The following is a 21,860-nucleotide window of genomic DNA, read 5'->3' on the forward strand; positions in this document are numbered from 1 at the left end:
CTATCTGAAGATAACTTAAAGACAATCAAGAAATGACTATCATGTTTTCTTGCATCTTAAATGGGAAATCCCTTAGTATCATTTTACAAGTGTCACCATTACCGCATATGGGCTAGGTCAAGAAGCACTGTGTATAATGATTAAGAGAATGGTTTCAAGTATGGTAGGCATAGTAATGGCCTCTCCAACGATGTCTATATTCCACTTCCTGGAACTATGAATGTGTTACATTACATGGCAAAGGGGAATTAAGGTTGCAGATGGAATTAAGGTTGCTAATTCATTGACATTAAAATAGGAAGATTATCCTAAATAATCACAAGTGTTCTCACAAGTAGAAGAAACAAGCAGAATTGGGGAGTCAGAGAGAGATGTGGCTACAAAATACAAGTCAGAAAAAAGCAAAGGGGGCCAGAAATCCAAAGAATGTATGTGTTCACTCTATGGAAGCAGAAAAAAAACAAAGAAACAGTTTCTCCTAGGATGCCAAGAAAGTAACACAGTCCTGCTAACAACTTTATTTTAACCTGCTGAGACAAATGCAGGAATTTAAACCTACAGAACTATAAGATTTGTATTATTTTAACCCAGTAAATATGTGACAATTTTTTATAGCAGCAGTAGAAAACTAATGCAGAGAATAACAAAGATCTGGATTTGAATCTCACCTTTATCTCCCACTAGTCTTATACTTGAGTAGCTTTTAACAACTTTCAAGCTTCAGTTTATTCATCAACAAAATTGGTATAGAATAAGAACCTACATAATGACATTGCTTTAAAGATTAAGTAAAAAAATTGCAAAGTGCTTGTCATTGGCTTTAGTATATGAATATATCAGCTATTGTGTACAAAAGTAGATTTTTTTGATATGTGATTTAAAGGCTATTTTTTTAAGTAATTGGTCTTCTTATTGAATCTTGAGTATGTCTCAACACTTTATAAGTGTGCAGTACATGTTCATGGAATTTAAGTGTGCATTTGGTACCACTGAAATAGAGAATCATTACCTAGCCTTTATTTTGGAAAGACATATTTAGAGTCAATAAATATGTACAAAATTCTAAAATGAATACATTTAAATAATCATCTACAATAAATAAATAAGGTAAATTTTTATCCAATATTAATATCACAGTTTATCAGGTTTACCTATAGCATCATTTTGTATATTTTTAATTTATGGGTAAATGATAGGTGTTTATATTTATGGGCTATAGGAGATTTTTTATACAAGGTATAATATCTTAGCATAATTATTGATGATAATTGGGATATATGTTTTCAATCTTTCAGTAAAATTTCATTTCTTGGAAATGTAATGTAATCTGTTGTTTATTCATTATTAAAAATTTTTTTGTTAACTCATAGTGAAAATAAAGTTCCAATCTAAAGTAACCTTAATTTACTTGCCAAATTTTAGATATATTTTCCTGTTACGTTAGCATGATATATATTTGTATGCCCCCTTCTACCTTGTTTTGAGGAGATGAATAAATGCCTTAAGCAGCTGCATGTGCTGTATATTATCCTATTTCTCTGAAGAAATTTTAAATTTTTGCACTGAGCAGAAAGTGGCATAATATTAAGTATTTAACAAGGGAAGTCAGAAGAAGGTAATATTATCCGTAGAGACAGTTTTATTATGAAGATTTTTCATCAAGATTTCTCACTTCCCTGGGACTCTTCAAGTATGTGGTTATTTTTTAAAATAAATTTCCAAAAAGTAATAAATTTTAACTCATTTAATTGTGAATGCTGTTCCTTTCAATTCTGAATTACGCTTTATTATACTTCCCCACCTGAACAGAGATTTACATGAGTTTGCTTTGATTCTATGATTTCTCCAATTTTTAAAATCTTAAAAATGTTCTATATCCCTTGAAAATAATTACATTATTTCAGAAAATACTAAAGCCTTAATGGATTAAAACAGAGAAAATTTCCAGGGACTAGGATTTTTTCCTCCAAACTTCAATATGGGCACCTTTAATTATATGTTTTTAGATAAATTAAGTGTTTTATAAGTTGTTAGTATTGACCGATATTTACACAGTGCAATTTTTGCTATAATAATGTGTGTGTTCCCAGTGAGCTTTTAGATATCTTTCCACATGGAAACTCAGTTAGGGATTTTTCTGTATAACAGATGCTTTTAAGAATTATGAGGGTTGTTAAGAAGAAGAAAAAATGATTTGAATTATTGAACTTGAGGTGGGATTTATATTTAATGGAAAATATTTCCACACTTTTTGTCCAGAACTGAGGGCTCAGCCAGGGTTACTTGAAAGAAGAAACAAGAGTGAGAAAGGATAACTACCCATTTTTACTTCTCAAACCCATTCTACCTTCAGTAAATACATGGTAGATGTCTGTGCATGTTGTTCCGGAGCATTAGGTTAATTTTATGCTGTTCCTTTCTTTGGCTGGGAGAGGAGGGAATGTTTGTTTATTTTATTTTATTTTATTTTATTTTATTTTATTTTATTTTATTTTATTGAGATGGAGTTTTGCTCTTGTTGCCCAGGCTGGAGTGCAGTGGTACAATCTCGGCTCACTGCAACCTCTGCCTCCCAGGTTCAAGCGATTCTCCTGCCTCAGCCTGCCAAGTAGCTGGGATTACAGGTGCGAGCCATCATGTCTGGCTAATTTTTGTGTTTTTATTAGAGACAGGGTTTCACCATGTTGGCCAGGCTGGTCTTGAAGACCTCAGATACCCGCCCGCCTTGGCCTCCCAAATGCTGGGATTACAGACATGAGCTACTGCGCCCAGCCTAACTTTTTCTTTTTCTTTTTCTTTATTATTATACTTTAAGTTCTGGGATACATGTGCAGAACGTGTAGGTTTGTTACAAAGGTATACATGTTCCATGGTGGTTTGCTGCATCCATCAACTCATAATCTACATTAGGTATTTCTCCTAATGCTATCCCTCCCCTAGGCCCCCACCCCCCGACAGGCCCCAGTGTGTGATGTTCCCCTCCCTGTGTCCTTGTGTTCTCATCGTTCAACTTCCACTTATGAGTGCGAACATGAGGTGTTTGGTTTTCTGTTCCTGTGTCAGTTTGCTGAGAATGATGGTTTCCAGCTTCATCCATGTCCCTGACACAACAAAACATTTCAGGCCAATATCCTTGATGAACATCATGCGAAAATCCTGAGTTTTTTTTTTTTTTAATGAAAGAAATCCATCTTGACAAATTCAAACTCATCTAATGAGTGCTCCAGTGGTCCAGATTCTCCAGCAATCATTTATTGGGTGGATGCTGGTCCAATTTAAGGTTGTTTCCTGCTGTTATGTTGGCTACACACCCACTTTTTAATCTGCTGAGAGGGATCTACAGATTTTTTATTCTCAGACTTCAATCTGACAACTTCATATCAGGATTGAACAAGGTGAAATTGGAATAAAATTGGTACAGCTGAAGTAACTCAGATGTCCATATTACTTCTTTCCCTCTCATTTATGACAAATATTTAAGTAATTTCATGGGTAACTGTCCTTTAACAACATTGAATTGATTTTGAATAAGATTATCAGCAATAAGAAAATGTTTTTCTGTATGAAGAAGAAATATCTTAGTGGCCTGGATAAGAATCAAGAAGAGGTAGTCAGATTTCATATTTGTAATGAGATCTTACTTTTGTTTAAAATCTTTATTTTAATTAAGGTAAAATTTACATTAAGTGAAATGCACTGGAAATTTAATTGTTTCTCAAGTTTTCAGCTATTAAGAATAAGGCAGGTATAAATATTCCTGTACATTTTTGGTGGAATCCCACATTACAAGCCCCAGAACACTCAAAAGCATCTGCTATACAGAAGAATCGCTAGTGGAGTAGCCATTATATGGATTCCGGGAGTAGAATTTCTGTTTTGTAGCTTTGATTTATATTTAATTCTATGAGAAAATGACAAATAATTTTCAAGATAATTTTGCCATTTTATACACCTACCAGCAATGTATGAGAGCTCCAGTGGATCTGTGTCCTGTTCTCACCAATATTTGGGGTAGTCAGTCTTTTAAATTTTAGTTAATTCCTTAAACATGAAATGGTAACTCACTGAGATTTTCATTAACATTTTCCTTATGGCTAATCTTCTTTAAGGTCTTTCCTGTGTCCATTACCCATTCTTGTATCTTTTGTTGTGAATTCTCCCTTGCAGTCTGTTTCCATTTTTCAATTGGTTGTTTTCTTTGTTATTTGTTTGCTTAGTTGTAAACTTTCATTGTATGTTCTGAAAAATGTTCTTTGTCAGATATATGTATTGCAAACATTGTACCAGTCTATGACCTGCAGTTTCATATCTTAACAGAACCCTTTGATTCATCCATTTTTTTAAATTTGAATAAGTCCAACTATTTATCTTTTAATTTTATAGTTAAGATGGTTTTTGTTTCCTCTCTAAGAACTATTTGCCTATTTCTAGGTCTTGAAAATATTAGAAGCTTTGTTTAGTTTTAAGTCCAGCTATATAAGCCACCTCAAGTTACTTTTTGTGTAAGGTGTAAAGTAGGGGTTGAGGGCCGGGCGCTGTGGCTCATGCCTGTAATCCTAGCACTTTGGGAGGCCAAGGCGGGTGGATCACCTGAGGTCAAGAGCTTGAGACCAGCCTGGCCAACATGGCGAAACCTCGTCTCTACTAAAAGTACAAAAATTAGCTGGGCATGGTGGCGGGTGCCTGTAACCCCAGCTACTCGCGAGGCTGAGGCAGGAGAATCGCTTGAACCTAAGAGGCAGAGGTTGCAGTGAGCCGAGATCATACCCTTGTACTCCAGCCTGGGCAAAAGAGCAAAAACTCCGACTCAAAAAAAAAAAAAAAAAAAAAGAGAGGGGGATTGAGGTTCAACTTTTCTCATGCATTATCCAAATAAAAATACCATATATGCCTTGGTCTGTTTCTGGACTCTCTATTTCGTTTAATTTATTAAAATATCTAGCCTTATGTCAATAACCTGCTTTCTTGATTATATAGCTTTATAGTAAGTCTTTTAATCAGTTATTCTAAATCCTTCAACATTTTTCTTTTTTCACTATTGTTGTGAGTATCCTAGTTCCTCCATATTTTTTTTAGTTATTAACTTATTGCCTTTTATTTACGTATTTAACCTTCTCTATTCTGTTTGTGATGCTGGAAATTGGACTCTGCAAGCTATGTTTTTCTCAGCATGACAAACAATAAGGTGAGAGGGACTACTTTCCACCACCACCCCGTCCCCCTTTTTTTTTTCCTGGAAGACTCATAGAAGCTCAAAGTTTCTGTAAACAGAACTCCAGAGTCCCCTCGGTGGCAACTATAGTTTCTACTTGCTGGCATAGCAGCAGTACTCTCTTCTTAGGGACCTAGATCCCCACCGAAAAAGTGGTTTGTTCCTTAGCAGCAGTGTCTCCTCTTTCAGACCTTCGATTCCAGTGCTATTGGCCCTTTCCTGAGAGTCAAGCGCCACCTGCGTACCACCTCTTCAAAACTGAGTTGCAATGCTAGAGGGTCCCTCTCTAAGTGGACCTTTGTTCATGCTTGAAATTTAGATTTTTCTCTATGGGGAGAGAGATTGGTAAAAATTTTAAAAATGCTTTATCATTGTAAAATTTTCACATCATATTCATTTTTCTAAATAAATATAATTCTTATTCTAGTCTTATAAATATTCTTATACAATATTTTATATTCTTATAAAAACAATATAATTCTTATTATATTCTTATAAAATAAACTTGGAAGTGTCCCCTTCTAAATTTTCTGAAAAAACCTGTGTAATATTATAATTCGGTTTTCTTTAAATATTTCAGAGAATTCACAAGTGTAATCATCGGACTTGCAGTTAAGTTAATTAATTATAACATTTGGAATTCCAACAAACTAAAATACCATATGTTGAGAAGAAAATCTATTATCTACAGATAGGTATAGTAGAATTGTAGGTATAAATTGAACTTAACAACCCAAATGAGTACATGTTTAAATGTTATATATTAAAGTAATAAAGTATACAATAAAATGAATTGATGTCTTCATAATGACCTGGAAATGGGTCTTAGAATTTGAAATTCTTGGAATTTTTCAAATTCTAAGCCCTGTAATTTTCACCAAAGAAATGGTGGTGTAAAGATATCCCTCAAGACCTAACCCAGGCCTACACTCTCTTCTTTATACTCCCAGCTCCATTGCACTGTGAGGGCCTCAAATCCAACCTCTATCCACCTCCATGTGGCCATTCTGCAAAACTGGAAGTGCCCTCATCTGCAGCACAGCCTTTCTTTAGCATGGTTTCAGGGAACAGGCCTGCTTAGGCCTTGAAATAGTACTTGGGACAATTTGGACAGCAAACATCAAGATCACAAATGCCCAGAATATGGGCTAGAAGGAGATGTCAGGCTTGGGTTTGGCAGCTGTTCTGGACATAGGGAGGGACTCCTTACTCCATGGGGAAGGGTTCAGCTGAAGGAGGGCGACAGTGAGATTCCTAGAGCATAAAGCCCAGGGCATGGACCCTCTCTTCTGTCTCTAAAGGTGATTCTGCTTACAATCCACATTCACATATTAAAAATGCATATTGTAGATTACATATTTTGATTCTGACTCTTTATAATATGCAGATTATTCAGCAGCCAACAAGCAATATTCTTCATATTCTCATTATTCAAGAAAAGGCAATTCTATTCAAATTGCTTTATTGCCTGGATTTACTGTAATGAGTATAAATAAGTTGCATAAAAATAGATTGATAAAAGCTATTTGAAATATCTAAAACTGATGATCGAATAATATAGATAATATTTTAAAACCTCTTGCAATTTAACATGAAAAATAGAAACATTCCAAAAGAAGCTAGCAAGGGCTATGAAGAATTTAAAGAAACCCAGAAGACTAATAAACATAAAGAGAAAATCTCAAACTTTCCCACACTCACGTCAGTGGAAATTAAAAGAAGAAAGACTTATCACTTGTTTACTCTATTTACTATCTAGATTATTAACATGGAATTCTAAGTAATCCATCCTAGGATATAAAAAATATGTCTGAATGAATTTCATAAGCCTTTGGATAACATGAGGAAATTGATCTTTAAATCGTCAAATATGGTTTTAGGCAAATACTTCTCTAGCTGCATGGACATTAAAGAGGTTAAAATATGAGATATGCGCTGTAAGTGTTTGAAGACATAGTGAAGATGCATTTAGAAGCAGTCTGTTCTAGTATTAGTTGATAAATTACAATAAATATTCGTTGATAAATATTATTCTAGTATTGGTTGATAAAAAATAAATCTACTATTAATTGATAAATACTACAAAGGCTTATTTTACTTGAGAATTCCATGGTAAGATTTTAGAACTCCATACTGCATAAGAGAATGGAGGACAAGCTATGGGTATACACTGAAGTGTTATATTTGCATAAAAAATTGTGGTTGTCCATTAGCTAATTATAGTAATTTGTTTGTTCAGATTTGTTGAATCTTTTCATTCCTCTAGCATTCCTTTGTAACTTCCTTTCTCATGCCTGAAATTTAATTGCAAGCTGCAGTTTGATAGTCTTATCAACCCAGCAGCTGGCATACACCTGAGGAATAAAACAAAAGTGCACATCGGGAAACACACACACGACTCCAATCAAGAAGAAAAAGAAAATTAAATATGCCTACAGTATGCAAATATTGAAAGCACAATTTTTCCTTGCTTATTTTTCCTGATATTTCTTTACTTTATATAATCATTATGTACATCCACCATTTTACACACACACATTTTCTAAACAAGTGTGAATAAATTAGTAACTTAAATAGTTCACCTTCTGGAGGATACTAATCCTAAGTCAAGCGATTATACACTTTTTACAAAAGGAGTCCTAGAAAGTCATTTACAGATACAGTTAGCTTTAGAGTTATACATGATAATGGCTCACTGCAGCCTCAAACTCCTGGGCTCAAGGTGTTCTACTGCCTCAGCCTCTTGAGTAGCTAGGACTAAAGGTGCATGCAACCGTGCCTAGATAATTAGAAAAAAATTTTTTTGCAGAGATGGGGTTTTGCTATGTTGCTCAGGCTGGTCTCAAACTCCTGGCTTCAAGAGATCCTCCTGCCTTGGCCTTCCAAAGTGCTAGGATTACAGATGTAAGTCAGCATGTCTAGCCATTTTCTTTTTTTTCAGATTGATTTCTTGCAGTGTATAGAAATGCCACTGATTTTTGTATGTTGATTTCATATACTGCAACTATGAAACCACTAGAAGAAAACATTGGGGAGACACTTCAGGATATTTAGCCAGGCAAAGATTTTTGGGGGTAAAATCTCAAGCACAGGCCACAAAAGCCAAAATAGACAAACGAAATTACATCAAGCTGAAAAGAATTTTGCACAGCAAAGGAAACAATCAACAAAATGATGATAAATCCTCCAAAATGGAAGAAAATATTTGTGAACTATCCATCTGACAAGAGATTAATAACCAGAATATGTAAAGAACTCAAGCAACTCATTAGCAAAAATCAACCCAATTTAAAAATGGGTAAAAGATTCAAATATGCATTTCACAAATGAACACATATAAATGGCTAACAGGCATATAAACAAATTCTCAACATCACTAATCATCAAGGAAACACAAATCAAAAACACAATGAGATATTCTTTCACCCCAGTTTAAAGCCTATTATCAAAAAGACAAAAAATAACAAATACTAGTGAGGATGCAGAGAAAGGGAACACCTACATAATGTTGGTGGAAATGTAAAGTAGTACATTCATTTTGAAAAACAGTATGGAGGTTCCTCAGAAAACTAAAAATAGAACTGCCATATGATCCAGCAATTCTACTGTTGAGTATACCTCCAGAAGAAAGGAAATAAGTATATAGAAGATATGTCTGCACTACCACGTTTATTGCAGAACTGTTCACAATAGCCAAGCAATGGAATCAACCCAAGTGTCTATCAATGGATGAATGGATAAAGAAAATGTAGTATGTATACACAATGGAATATTATTTAGCTATAAACAAGGACAAAATCTTGTCATTTGCAGGGACATGGTTGGAACTGGGTGTCATGTTAAGTGAAATAAGCCAGGTACAGAAAGGCAAATACTGCATGTTCTCGTTATTACGTGAAAACTGAAAAAGTAGATTTAATGGAGGTAAAGCATAGAATGGTGGTCATCAGAGGCTGGGAAGGGAATGGGAGAGGGATGAAGAGAAATTGGTTAATGGATACAAAAATACAGTTAAATAGAAAGAATACATTCTAGTATTTAATAGTAAAGTGGAGAAATTATGTAGGTTTCAAAATTGCTAATGAGAATAATTGTAATGTTCCCAACACAAAGCAAAGATAAATTCTTGACCTGATGGATATTCTAATTATCCTGATTTGATTATTCTACATTGTACATATGTATCAAAAATCACATGTACCCCATAACTATGTACAACTCCAACATATTAATAAAAATATTTATTAAAAGACAGGAGGGAACTTGTAGACTGCGTATCTTTTAAGTGCATTCTTTACTCTCAGTGGTTGTTGCTTCAGAGCTTTACTTAGCTGGGACTGTCTTCCCACTTACTATGTCACACATATCTGCTTTTTTTTTTTTTTTTTTTTTTTTTTTTAAGACAGGATCTCCCTTTGTCTCCCAGGCTGGAGTGCAGTGGTGTGATCAGGGTTCACTGGAGTCTTGACATCTTGGGCTCAGGCAATCCTCCCACCTCAGCCTCCCAAGAAGCTGGGACAATAAGCGCATGTCACCACAGCTGGCTAATTTTTTAATTATTTTTAAAAATGGAGTCTCCCTACATTGTCCAGGCTGGTCTCAAACTCCTGGGCTAGAGTGATCCTTCTGCCTTGGCCTCCCAAAGTTTACAGGTATGAGCCACTGCACCCAGCCTGCATATCTGCTCTTACAGTTAAGTAGCATACATCAGGGATGCCTACAGATAATAAAGAGTGAGATCAGAAGATTTTGGAATTGATTTGAATGAATTATTAACACTGTAACAAAGTCAAGACCACCACAAAGAGCATCTTTTTGCTTGTGTGAGTACTAACAAAGAATCAAAATGAAAAGAAATTTTAGGAAAAAAATGAGAAAAGTTAAACTTCCTGTCACTTAGTAGACAAATATTAATAACTGCAATATGTATTCAGCAGTGTTTTTGCTTGCTAAGCCTTGTGTTATACATACATATTCTTCCAATTACTGTCTTAACATGTTACTGGGTTTAAGATGAGGCAAAATCTTGATATTGTCACTATTTGAAATAGAATTTAAATTAGATAAATAATATTATGTTAATTTGTTAACATTTCCAGTTGACCGAGAAGAATATACTCTGTCACACAATTATAGTTCATTTAAAATTATTTTTATGCATATATAGTCATGTGTCAACAATGGGGATACATTCTGAGAAATGCATTATTTTGTTAGGGGATTTCTTCATTTTATAAACACTGTAGAGTGTACTTACACAAACCTAGATTGTATAGCCTACTATGTACCTAGGCTTACTATACACCTAGGCTATATGATATAGCCTATTGCTCCCAGGTGACAAACCTGTACGGCATATAAATATAATGAAGACTAAAGGCAATTGCAACACAATACAAAGTATTTGTGTATCTAAACATATATAAACCTAAAAGGACACAGTAAAAATACAGTATAAAAGATTTTAAAAAATGGTACACCTGTATAAAGTAGTTGTCAGGAAAGGAGCTTGTAAGACTGGAAATTCCACTAGGTGAGTCAGTGAATGAGTGACGAGTGAATGTTAAGGCTTAGTACATTACTGTATACTACTGAACACTGTACACTTAGCCTACACTAAATTTATTTTTAAAACTTTCTTTCTTCAATAATAAATTAACCTACACTTAATGAAACTTTTTCACTTTATAAACTTTTAATTTTTAACTTTTGGACTCTTTTGTAATAACACTGTATTAGTCTGTTTTCACACTGCTATAAAGAACTACCTGAGACTGGGTAATTTATGAATAAAAAAGGTTTAATTGACTCACAGGCTGAGGAGGTCTCAGGAAACTACAATCATGGCAGAAGGCAAAGGGGAAGTAAGGACTTTCTTCATATGGCGGCAGGAGAGAGCCAGAGTGAGGGAGGAACTGCCAAACACTTTTAAACGACAAGATCTCTTGAGAACTCACTCACTATCATGAGAACAACATGAGGGAAACTGCCCCCATGATTCAATCACCTCCTGCTAGGTCCCTCCTTCAACACATGGAGATTAAAATTTGAGATGAGATTTGTGTGGGGACACAGAGCCAACATATCAAACAAAGCATATAACATAAACACATTGTACCAAACCTCACTGACACACACTTGATCTATGTAACAAACCTGCACATGTGCCCCTGAAACTAAAATAAAAGTTAGTAAAAATAAAATAAGTGTACTCTGAAAGTATAGTTGATACTCTTGAAATAATATAACTATTACTGGGCTTACTTTTCTCTGCAAGAGAATATTTATTCTGAATAAATAGAAAATATTTAAAGTCATGTAGATAATTAGACAAATTATGATAAAATATATCATCTTTTCCCTCTTAAAAGCTACTTTTCACTTTGGATAAAGATTTTTAAAGAGTCTGCTTTAAAAATAAATACAATTTTTGTTAAAGAAAAACAAAAACATATGTTTCTTTATATCTTTATAAGCTTTTTTCCTATTTTCATATTATTTTAATTTTTTGTTCTTTAAATTTTTGTTAAAAATTAAGACATAAAGATACACATTAGACTAGCTCGACACTGGTTCAGCATTATCAATATCATTGTCTTTCACCTCCACATCTTTTCCCACTGGAAGGTGTCTTCAGGGGCAATAACACATATGGAGCTGTCATTGCCTATGACAACAATGCCTTCTTCTGTAATACCTCTCGAAGGACTTGCCCTAGACTGTTTTACAAGTATCCTTTTGTTGTTGTTGTTAATAAGTAAAAGGGGTACATTCTAAAATAATGATAAAAAAGTATAGTATAGTAAATATGTAAATCAGTAACATAGTTGTTGATGTCATTATCAAGTATTATGTACTAGACATAATTGTACATGCTATACTTTTATATGACTGGCAGAAGGTTTATTTAATATTGTTTCTACCAGCATCAACACAAACACACAAAAATGATTACACTAGGACATTACTATGGCTACACAATGTCACTAGGTGATGTGAATTTTTCGGCTCCATTATAATCTTACGGGACCACTGTCATATATGCAGGTTGTTATTGACTGAATGTTGTTATGCAGAGCACAATATCACTCAGAAAATACTTTGTTTTATTCTACATCATAAAGTATTTTAGAATTTCAAATATGTGTGTTTTAAAATGTATTATGACTTCTACCCCCATGGTAATAATATCCTTCGGTTAGAAAGTCAGTTCACATTTACTGAATTCATTTTAGTCTCTGATTAAATCTTAACTGAAATACTTTGATTTGCTCCAGGCTAGAACGTTTAGAATGGAAACAATGCCTCTACTTCCTCTACTTATTTCTTGTTTCTTGTATAACTAGAGAAAGATCTTGTGCAGTCTTGTTTTCTGTACTCATGGGGAAAAAGAAAACCATATCAGGAACTTTTGTTGCTCGGGGTCAGTTACCAGCATTGAGTATGTAGCAATAAGGTAAAACTAACATTGGCCTAGTCATTAATATTTCTTATTTCCTTATAAATGCTAAACGATATACCATGCACATTTTGTATTTTCCTTTACTATTTTCCAGCCTTTTAGTTCCTTGTTTACCAACAGAAAGTACTACATGGCCAAGTCTTGTATAATTAGTCCTACATATATGGTAGAATCAACCAAGTTCCTGGGTATGAGAAACTTAAGAAATTGTAGTACAAATCCCAGACATTAATATCAAATGGCTTCCACTGATGATCCATTCCTGACCTTGTGTCGCGGTGGTGATAACGGGCCTCCTCTCGTTTTGTGTTATGTCTATTGAGCTTTCTCGGGAGCTGTTGTGGACATTTGTTGCTTCTGGCAACTAAGCATCATTGCTCCTTCTTCTGGTAGCCACATCCCTATTTATCTTTTGGGAAATATTCTTCCCTGCTGCATTCAGTCTTGATCTACTATATTGATTCCTTTTATATACAATCCCTCCACAAATCCTTTTGACCTAAGGTTTAATCTATATCGAGAACTATCCTCTTCTTACTATTTCCATATTTCCCAGTGTCTCATACCTCAATTACAAAACTCTGCTCTCTGCTCTTTTTGCTTCCCAAATGTAGCTCTCTACAGTCTTTTCTCAGTAGAGCAGCCAACACGATTCTATTAAAAAGTAAGGTAAACCACATCACTGCTCATCAGGATTCTCCATATTTTCCCATCTTACAATACAAATTAAAGCCCCAGCGGGATTTACATGTTCACTCCCCTGTTATTCCTTAGAGTTTATCTCCTTCTGCTAGGAGGACATTATCATGAACACCATCATGACATTTTATCCATGACCTTAAGTGAATATTCTCAGATATTTTCAGGAATATATGCCTTGTTTTTCTTTTCAGATTTTTATCCAAATATTTGAAAGGTGTTTTGTACATAGTGGGAAATCATCTAATATTTATGTCTGAATAATTGTCAGACAAGGCTCTCTGCCTTCCTCTGACAAAGCATAGCCACATATCCAAGAATACATTTATTGATCTCTCATCTGTCTTTCTCTAAAGAAATTGATTTATGGAGTAGAGTAGATAAGGTTAAAAAGAGTTAAACTGATGCTTGTTGATAAAAGTGCCTTCTCATTTACCAGAAGATTAGAGACCTAACCATGAGCACTTGTCCTTTTCAGCTGGTGGCAGATTTTCTAGTTGCCATTTACTTACCTTCAGTATTATATCCTCTCTAGTCCCAGTTACACACCTGCCTGTGTGAACAACCCCAGAGCTAGAATCTCTTCTTCCACATTCCAATGGTGACTGCTTTCTGGAATTGTTTTAATTTTTGACTATATAAAGACACATGCACACGTATGTTTATTGCGGCACTATTCACAGTAGCAAAGACTTGGAACCAACCCAAATGTCCAACAATGATAGACTGGATTAAGAAAATGTGGCACATATACACCATGGAATACTATGCAGCCATAAAAATGATGAGTTCATATCCTTTGTAGGGACATGGATGAAATTGGAAATCATCATTCTCAGTAAACTATCGCAAGAACAAAAAACCAAACACTGCATATTCTCACTGATAGGTGGGAATTGAACAATGAGAACACATGGACACAGGAAGGGGAACATCACACTCTGGGGACTGTTGTGGGGTGGGGGAGCGGGGAGGGATAGCTTTAGGGATATACCTAATGCTCAATGACGAGTTAACAGGTGCAGCACGACAGCATGGCACATGTATGCATATGTAACTAACCTGCACATTGTGCACATGTACCCTAAAACTTAAAGTACAATAATAATAAAATAATAACAATTTTTGACTACAGGATAGCTAGTATCTATATATATAGATGCTGTTCACACTAGGGCAAACATTTTAGCATGTGTTGTGTCATATTTTTCATAGTATAAGGAGTAGAAATGTGAAGAATATCAAAGACTATCAGAAAATGTGTCAAATTCTTCTATTGTAAATATACATGGGGTTTTTAACAAAGCACACATTCTTCAAATTGATATTATGTCTAATATAAATTGAAATATAGTTACATCATTATGATGGTTTTACCTTTTTCCATTCTCAAAGGCCCACCTTGAAAAACATAAACTCTCTCTCTTTTTTAAGTTCACAATTTATTTATGACCCAAAAGGCCTGTAAATAGTCTGTAAAACCTCTATCAAGTGAAAACTGGCTACAAGTAAAGACATATGATATTGTGTCTCAGGAAAGGAAAAAGGCATATATTTATCAATTTAGTAATTATCGAATATATATTAAGTATCTACTGTATATGAGTTACTCTTACAGATGCAGGGGATGCAATGGTGATTACCCTATGAAATGGCCTATGCTAATATTTTGCTTCATAAACGTTTGCCTGTTTGGAATAAAATACTCTACCAATTTCCATTGCAACAGCCTTTAGAAGACATTTTACATTATTAATATTTGTCCTGTAAATTAAATATTATCTTCTTTGTTTTCCTAATTGTATTAGAAATAAACTGACTGAATCCTCCTTCAAACTTTATCCTCTTTATGATAAAAGAGTTACTTACAAGCCCTATTCATTTTTTTACCAGACTATATATATCTGTCTTTACTTATTTAAGGGATATAGGAAAGTTAAATAAATGTGTACCACTTCCAAAAATAGATGCTTAATCTAGTAGAGGATAATTAAATGGAAATAAATATATTTTTTAAAGTTTGGATTTGTTTAGCAAACATCTACTTATATATTAATGATGAAATATGACACTTGTAAATTATGAAATACCTTAAGCATTATTATTTTAATTTCAAACTATATATTCATTACTATATAGAAATTTTATATAAATACATGATTCTACACATAATAATTGATAGCTATAGAACTTAGTACCTAAATACATCAACAATGTTAGTTACTATTGCTTTAATTTAGTATATTACTTGTTTGGTTTTGCCAAAATTTCCATTTCATTATGTGATGAATAGCAATAAATACGGTTTGCTCTCAAAGGTCCATTCTTATAAAAAATGGAAACCTACTTTCCTGCTAGTGTTCACATTTGTAACTAAATTCACTCCTGAGTTGGCATGTGCTTTTCCAATGTGAGCAATTCCAAATCCCCATAATGAAAGTATGGAATAATATAGAGACTTGAATAGATTGAATAAAAGACTTATAAGTAATCAGATGTAAGTGTTATTATGACCATGCCATTCAAAAATAATACAGTTTCAAGAGATTGAAAATTGTGTATATTGATCCCCAAATTCTTTCATCTCAGAAAAAATAACCACCTTTTCTAAAAAGAAAAAAACTACTTTAAAACAGTTTCTTCAGATAGATGTTCCAAGGGTAAGTGTTTTAAAAGTCAAAAAAATTTAAACTTATTTTGTAATAGAGTTATGATCAATTTAAAGATGAACTCAGTGAATTAAATAGTAAGTAAAGAAGAAACTAATTTTGATATTTCCCAAAGAGGCTAGGTTAATGTCTAATTGAGATGATGTATTTTCATACCTTTGCTTTTCAAATTTTACAACAGTATATTGATTTAGAATTTTCCCTGAACATAAGTCAAATCCATTTTTTCCTACTTTATCAATGCAGAAATATTCCTAATTCTGAAATTAGCATTTTTAATATGTGAGTTCATATTGATTCTAACTACAACTTTTTAAAAAGTCCAACAGCCAGTATCCCGTGTGATTATTTCATATTATTCATCCATTTCCATGGATAAATTTAAACTGTTATCACATGCCTATTTGTGTATTTAGAAGTTCACTGATAAAAAAAAACAAAATCAAACAAAACAAAAAACTAAAATTATGATGTGGGTTATAAAAATTGCTTGCTGTGTTTATCTGAAGTATAACTTGTCTCATGTAGATTTCAATATATTTCTTGCATAGAACATATAAATCAGGCATTATTTATTTTTTACTTTTTGTGAATGCATAACAATCATTTTCTTTAATTTTTTATCTGGATAGTTTGGGGCAGGTTTTGTGTTTGTGCACGCTTTATTTTTATTTAATTAACTATATAGCTAATAATTGGTAATATTTGACATCTTCTTCAGTGCTGTTCTTTTTCATTATTTTTCAAAATAAGCCTTTTTTTTCTGTTCCAAAGCTTATCTGGAAGGTGTATTATTCTTTTTTAAAGTGGCATGGTTTATTTGGATTTAGTTTTGAAACTTACTTATGTTTTCATTTCTCAATTTAGCCTTCATGTATTTTCCATTCCTAATTCTAGCTCATTTTATCACAGATTCAAAATATATATTTTACTGAATGCTGAATGATGTCTGCTTGCATATCTAACAAATTGAACATAAATGATGTATTTGACTTACAGGAGATACACTGTGAAAATCAGTGATATCAGGGAAGGTTAAAAATGTATAAAGCATGTTATTACCACAGAAGTATAACTGGGGAAATTATGCTCTTCTTATTTTGCATTAGTACATATAGAAACTTATAAAGGGTGGGCTGAAACAGAATAATTTAAAGATCAGGCTTCTCAGAGCACAGGGCATCAAGTCTCCATTTGTAGCTGTAGGGACTCTGTGAAGCACATATCACAAAACTGCTCTTGACAGTTTGGACAGTGTGGATTTACTCCAACTGGCACTGGGATGGCCTCCCAAAGGGAGCATAGTCAAGGTTCACAAGGGCCCAAGTGCCCATCATCTGTCAGACACCCTTTCTCATCTCTGACTCGGGTTCATTTCACTTTATCTCTGGGACACAGACACCACGTCACCCATGACATCTGACAGAAACTACAACAGATTGAGAAAATAAAAATAAACCTTGAAAACTCAACTTTTAAATCATGTTGTATTTCTTTGAAAAAGCTGTTATTTTATTAAAATGCATCCTTAGTCTCAGATGTGCTGGCTTTTCTTTAAAAGTGAGTTACCATTCAATTCTTGACAAAGAAATGGGTAATTGATATTTCATTCATATTTCTCAAAATGAGTCTCTTTTTTGTCATTAAGCTTTGTTTTAATGGGTCTCAAAATTCTGCAATACATTTTTTGTCAAGTTGTTTCTATTAAAAAGTATGGATTTTAAAAACTAATAACTAAAAATTGCCAAATGCAAAAATAAAATAGTTCACAAAACACTTGCCTTTCCTTCTGAAGGTTTTACGATGCATTGTTATCATCAACCAGACTTATTGTTAAACTTAAATGGCCAATTGAAAGGAATAGTTCTGAGACCATTCTTCCACCACTGATTAAGACTGGGATGGTAGGTAGAGGTATCATATTCATTTAGCCTTCTGAGTTGTCTGGGCAGACTTAGTTACCTTGCCAGCTTCATAAACCTTCTTGTCGACTACGTTGATGACACCCAAGCAACTGTTTCATATGACGAACAGCAAAATGACCCAGAAGAGAATAGTTAGAGAAGGTCTCAACACACATGCGCTTGCTAGGAATCATATCAATGATGGAAGCATCACCAAATTTCAAGAATTCAGGGTCATTTTCCAGCTTCTTACCAGAACAGTGCTCAATCTTTTCCTTCAGTGCAGCAAACTTTCCAGCAATGTGAGCAGTGTGACAATTCAGTACAGGGGTGTAGCTAACACTGATTTAGCCTGGAAGGTTCCGAATAATCATCTGAGCAGTGAAGCCAGATGCTTCCATTGGTAGGTCATATTTGCTGTCACCAGCAACATTGCCACAACGAACATGCTTGACAGGCACATTATTAAAACTGAAGCCCACGTTGTTCTTAGGAAGAGCTTCACTCAAAGCTTCATGGTACCTTCCAACAGACTTTACTTCAGTTGTAACATTGACTCAAAGAAAGGTGACCACCATGCCAGTTTCAGAACACCAGACTCCACTTGGCCCATAGGGATAGTACCAATATCATTTTGTAGACAACCTGGAAAGGCAGATGCAATGGCTTGTCAGCTGGGTGAGTTGGTGGTAGTTTGCAAACCAGACCTTCAAGCGGCATGGTTCCACTGGCATTGCTGTCTTTATCAGTGACTTTCCATGCCTTGAACCAAAGCATGCAAGCACTTGGCTCACCATCCCAACCAAAAATTGGCACAAATGCTACTTTATGACAGTAGTAAGTCAATTTTCTTAATGTGAGGGCTGACTTCCTTAACAATTTATTCATATCTCTTCTGGTTGTAGGGTGGAATCTGTGGATTCTACTTTTGTTAACACCAACAATTAGTTGTTTCATACCCGGTGTGTGAGCCAGAGAAGCATGCTCATGGGTTTATCCACTCTTGGAAAACATAGCTTGAAAATGACCAAGGCCAGGAGCAACAATCCGGACAAGCCAGTATGAAATATGCCTGCAATCAGATTTTTAATAAAGTATCTGTGTCTTGGGTCATCAGTGATAGTCACATAATACCTGCTGATTTCAAATTTCCACAGAGCGATACCAATGATGATACTACATTCACACTCGACAGTTTACTATATTCACACTCTCCAGTTTATTAAGACTGACCCAGGCATACTTGAAGGAGTTCTTTTCCATTTCAGTGGCCTCATTCTCAATATTTTCAATGGTTCTTTCGTTGATTCCACCACATTTGTAGGTCAGATGGCCCGTAGCGGTGTACTTGCCCAAATCTACATGACCAATGACACTGATATTGATATTAGTCTTTTTGTTTCCCACTTTGGTTTTAGGGGTGGTTTTCATGACATCTGTGTTCTGACAGCAAACCTCTTGTGAAAAGAATGAGTTGTTTTGCTTTATCAGTCTGCTTGGGCGATCAAACTCTGTGACCAAATGGGCAATCTTGTGTATGGCATACTTCTTTTAGTTAAATAGTATTTTATCTCCACATTATAGACATGGACTTATAACTGTGTCAACATAAAAGGTAGGCGGATCACCTGAGGTCACGAGTTTGAGACCAGCCTGGCCAACATGGCAAAACCCCTTGTCTCTACTAAAAATACAAAAACTCGCCAGGCACAGTGGCACATGCCTGTAATCTCAGCTACTCAGGTGGCTGAGACAGGAGAATCACTTGAACCCGGGAAGCAGAGGTTGCAGTGAGCCGAGATAGGCCACTGCACTCCAGTGTGGGCGACAGAGCAAGACTCTGTATTGAAAAAAAAAAAGAAAAAAATCCATTGTTAACTTTTACCTGACTTTGTTTATGTTTGTTTTAATTTCGTCTATACTATTGGTTCAGGGAAGGTCCTTTGCATACTGTTTTATACTGTGATAGGGATGACTATATCTTCAGGTTTTCAATACAAGAGCAAAATGTATAGAACTACAAAAATACATTTTTAAAAAATCATTATTTTGACTCCTGTTTCCCCAGTACTTTGCATCATACTTGATTGTATAATACTTTCTATAAAATAGTACAAAACAGAGACTTCATTTCTCTTAAGACCTTTTTTTTATGAAAAACATTTCTTGCACATTTTCCCCTTCTTGTACCTCCCATCCTGACATTTTCTAAGCTTTCTTGCTTTTTGATGGTTTGCCTGTTAGATATAGATGGGTATTTTGAAAAGGATTTGCGGTGGTTTTCCTAGAGTATGATTTACAGCCAGTGAACAGTTTCCTATAATAGTCAACATCTTGCTGTTAGTCATCCATTTGCATTGATTATTTTGCATTACATACGCAACACTTTAATTCTGTGTCTGGCATCTGATCTTTTTATAAACCACCCAAATTCTACTTTATTGTGATACTTGGAGTTAGGTCCATGCAGAGCAGAAAACTTATTTCATAGTCCCTACTTGTTTATTACTTGTATAAATCCAAGAGATATTATTGTGTCTCAGTGAACTACATGCATCTAATTAATCAACCAACACCTCTGAGCACCGTATGGTACACAGATAAGTATAAAACAGTAAAAGAATGTGTTCAGCATTCTTACAATCTGAAATGACAAGACATGAAGAAAAGGAATCAACAAAAGAAGTGGAAGAGAGCAAAGCATTATACATTTATCAAAGAGATGCAGAAATAAGTGCTAGGACTTGCAGAGAAGAACAGCTTCCCATGGAGAGAAATTGGACATGGGAGTAGAGATGGAATGCAAAGAGAGATGATAAAGGAACATTAAAGAATAAATAGATTTATATTGGTAATTTGAGGAGATAGAACATGAGGAAGATGATCCTTAGGAGAAGAGAGTTGGAAGACTGTTAAAAAACACACAAATACAAGAAAGAAAATGGAATTTGTGGCCGGGCACAGTGGCTCATGCCTGTAATCCCAGCACTTTAAAAAGCCAAGGTGGGCGGATCACAAGGTCAGGAAATCGAGATCATCCTGGCCAACACGGTGAAACCCAGTCTCTACCAAAAATACAAAGAATTAGTCGGGCGTGGTTGGGGAGGCACCTGTAGTTCCAGCTACTCGGGAGGCTGAGGCAGGAGAATGGCGTGAACCCGGGAGGCAGAGGTTGCAGTGTGCTGAGATTGCGCCACTGCACTCCAGCCTGGGTGACAGAGTGAGACTCCATCTCAAAAAAAAAAAAAAAAAAAATAGACAATTTTCCTATTGGTAATGGTTTGCGTATATAGTGTGAACTAAAACTGGAAGAAAAGTTTGTGTTCTGAACCTAACAGCATAATATACCATGTTCAGCAGCCTGAGTCTAATAGGTAGGTTGTATGAATCCCATATAATAAATTATTATTTCAGCAAAACCAATAAAGTACTATGCAAATGTGTCCTAATAATTAAGTTGGAAGAATAGACCATCTCATTTCAGTGTTTCAGCTGGCGTATAGGGACATGAAACAGAGCATTAGCTGTAGGAATAAAAAGAAAGGGATGGCTGAAAGAGAAGTTACACTGAAACGAAAGAGTGGATAATTAAGGTAACCCTGAAATTTGTTTTGTCAAGAAAATTATGAATTCAGTTTTCAAAATGCCAACTTTTAGGTGAAAATGGAACATCTCAGTGTTTCTGTTTGGCTATTTTAGATGGAGGGTCAGAATTCAGAGAGATTAAAAACAAGGGTCAAACATTTTAGAGATGAGCTTTGAGGTTTCTATGAATTTTTGACACTGAAGCTCTGTTAACAATTACCAATTAAGTTTCCCGTAATGTTAAACCCTTTCATATATGTTTGTGTTGAACAAATACAATTTTCCTGGCCAAAGGCTAGGTTCTAAAATCTTTCCCCCATTCCACCTCC

At 34.7% G+C, this 21,860-nt stretch overlaps 1 pseudogene; it reads right to left on the reverse strand.

Moving 5' to 3' along the window:
* Positions 1-17,965: 17,965 nt before the first annotated feature.
* LOC100995651 (elongation factor 1-alpha 1-like) lies at positions 17,966-19,377 on the reverse strand (annotated as a pseudogene).
* Positions 19,378-21,860: the final 2,483 nt, after the last annotated feature.

Source organism: Pan paniscus, chromosome 4 (assembly GCF_029289425.2).
Source record: "Pan paniscus chromosome 4, NHGRI_mPanPan1-v2.0_pri, whole genome shotgun sequence".
Classification (NCBI taxonomy): Eukaryota; Metazoa; Chordata; class Mammalia; order Primates; family Hominidae; genus Pan; species Pan paniscus.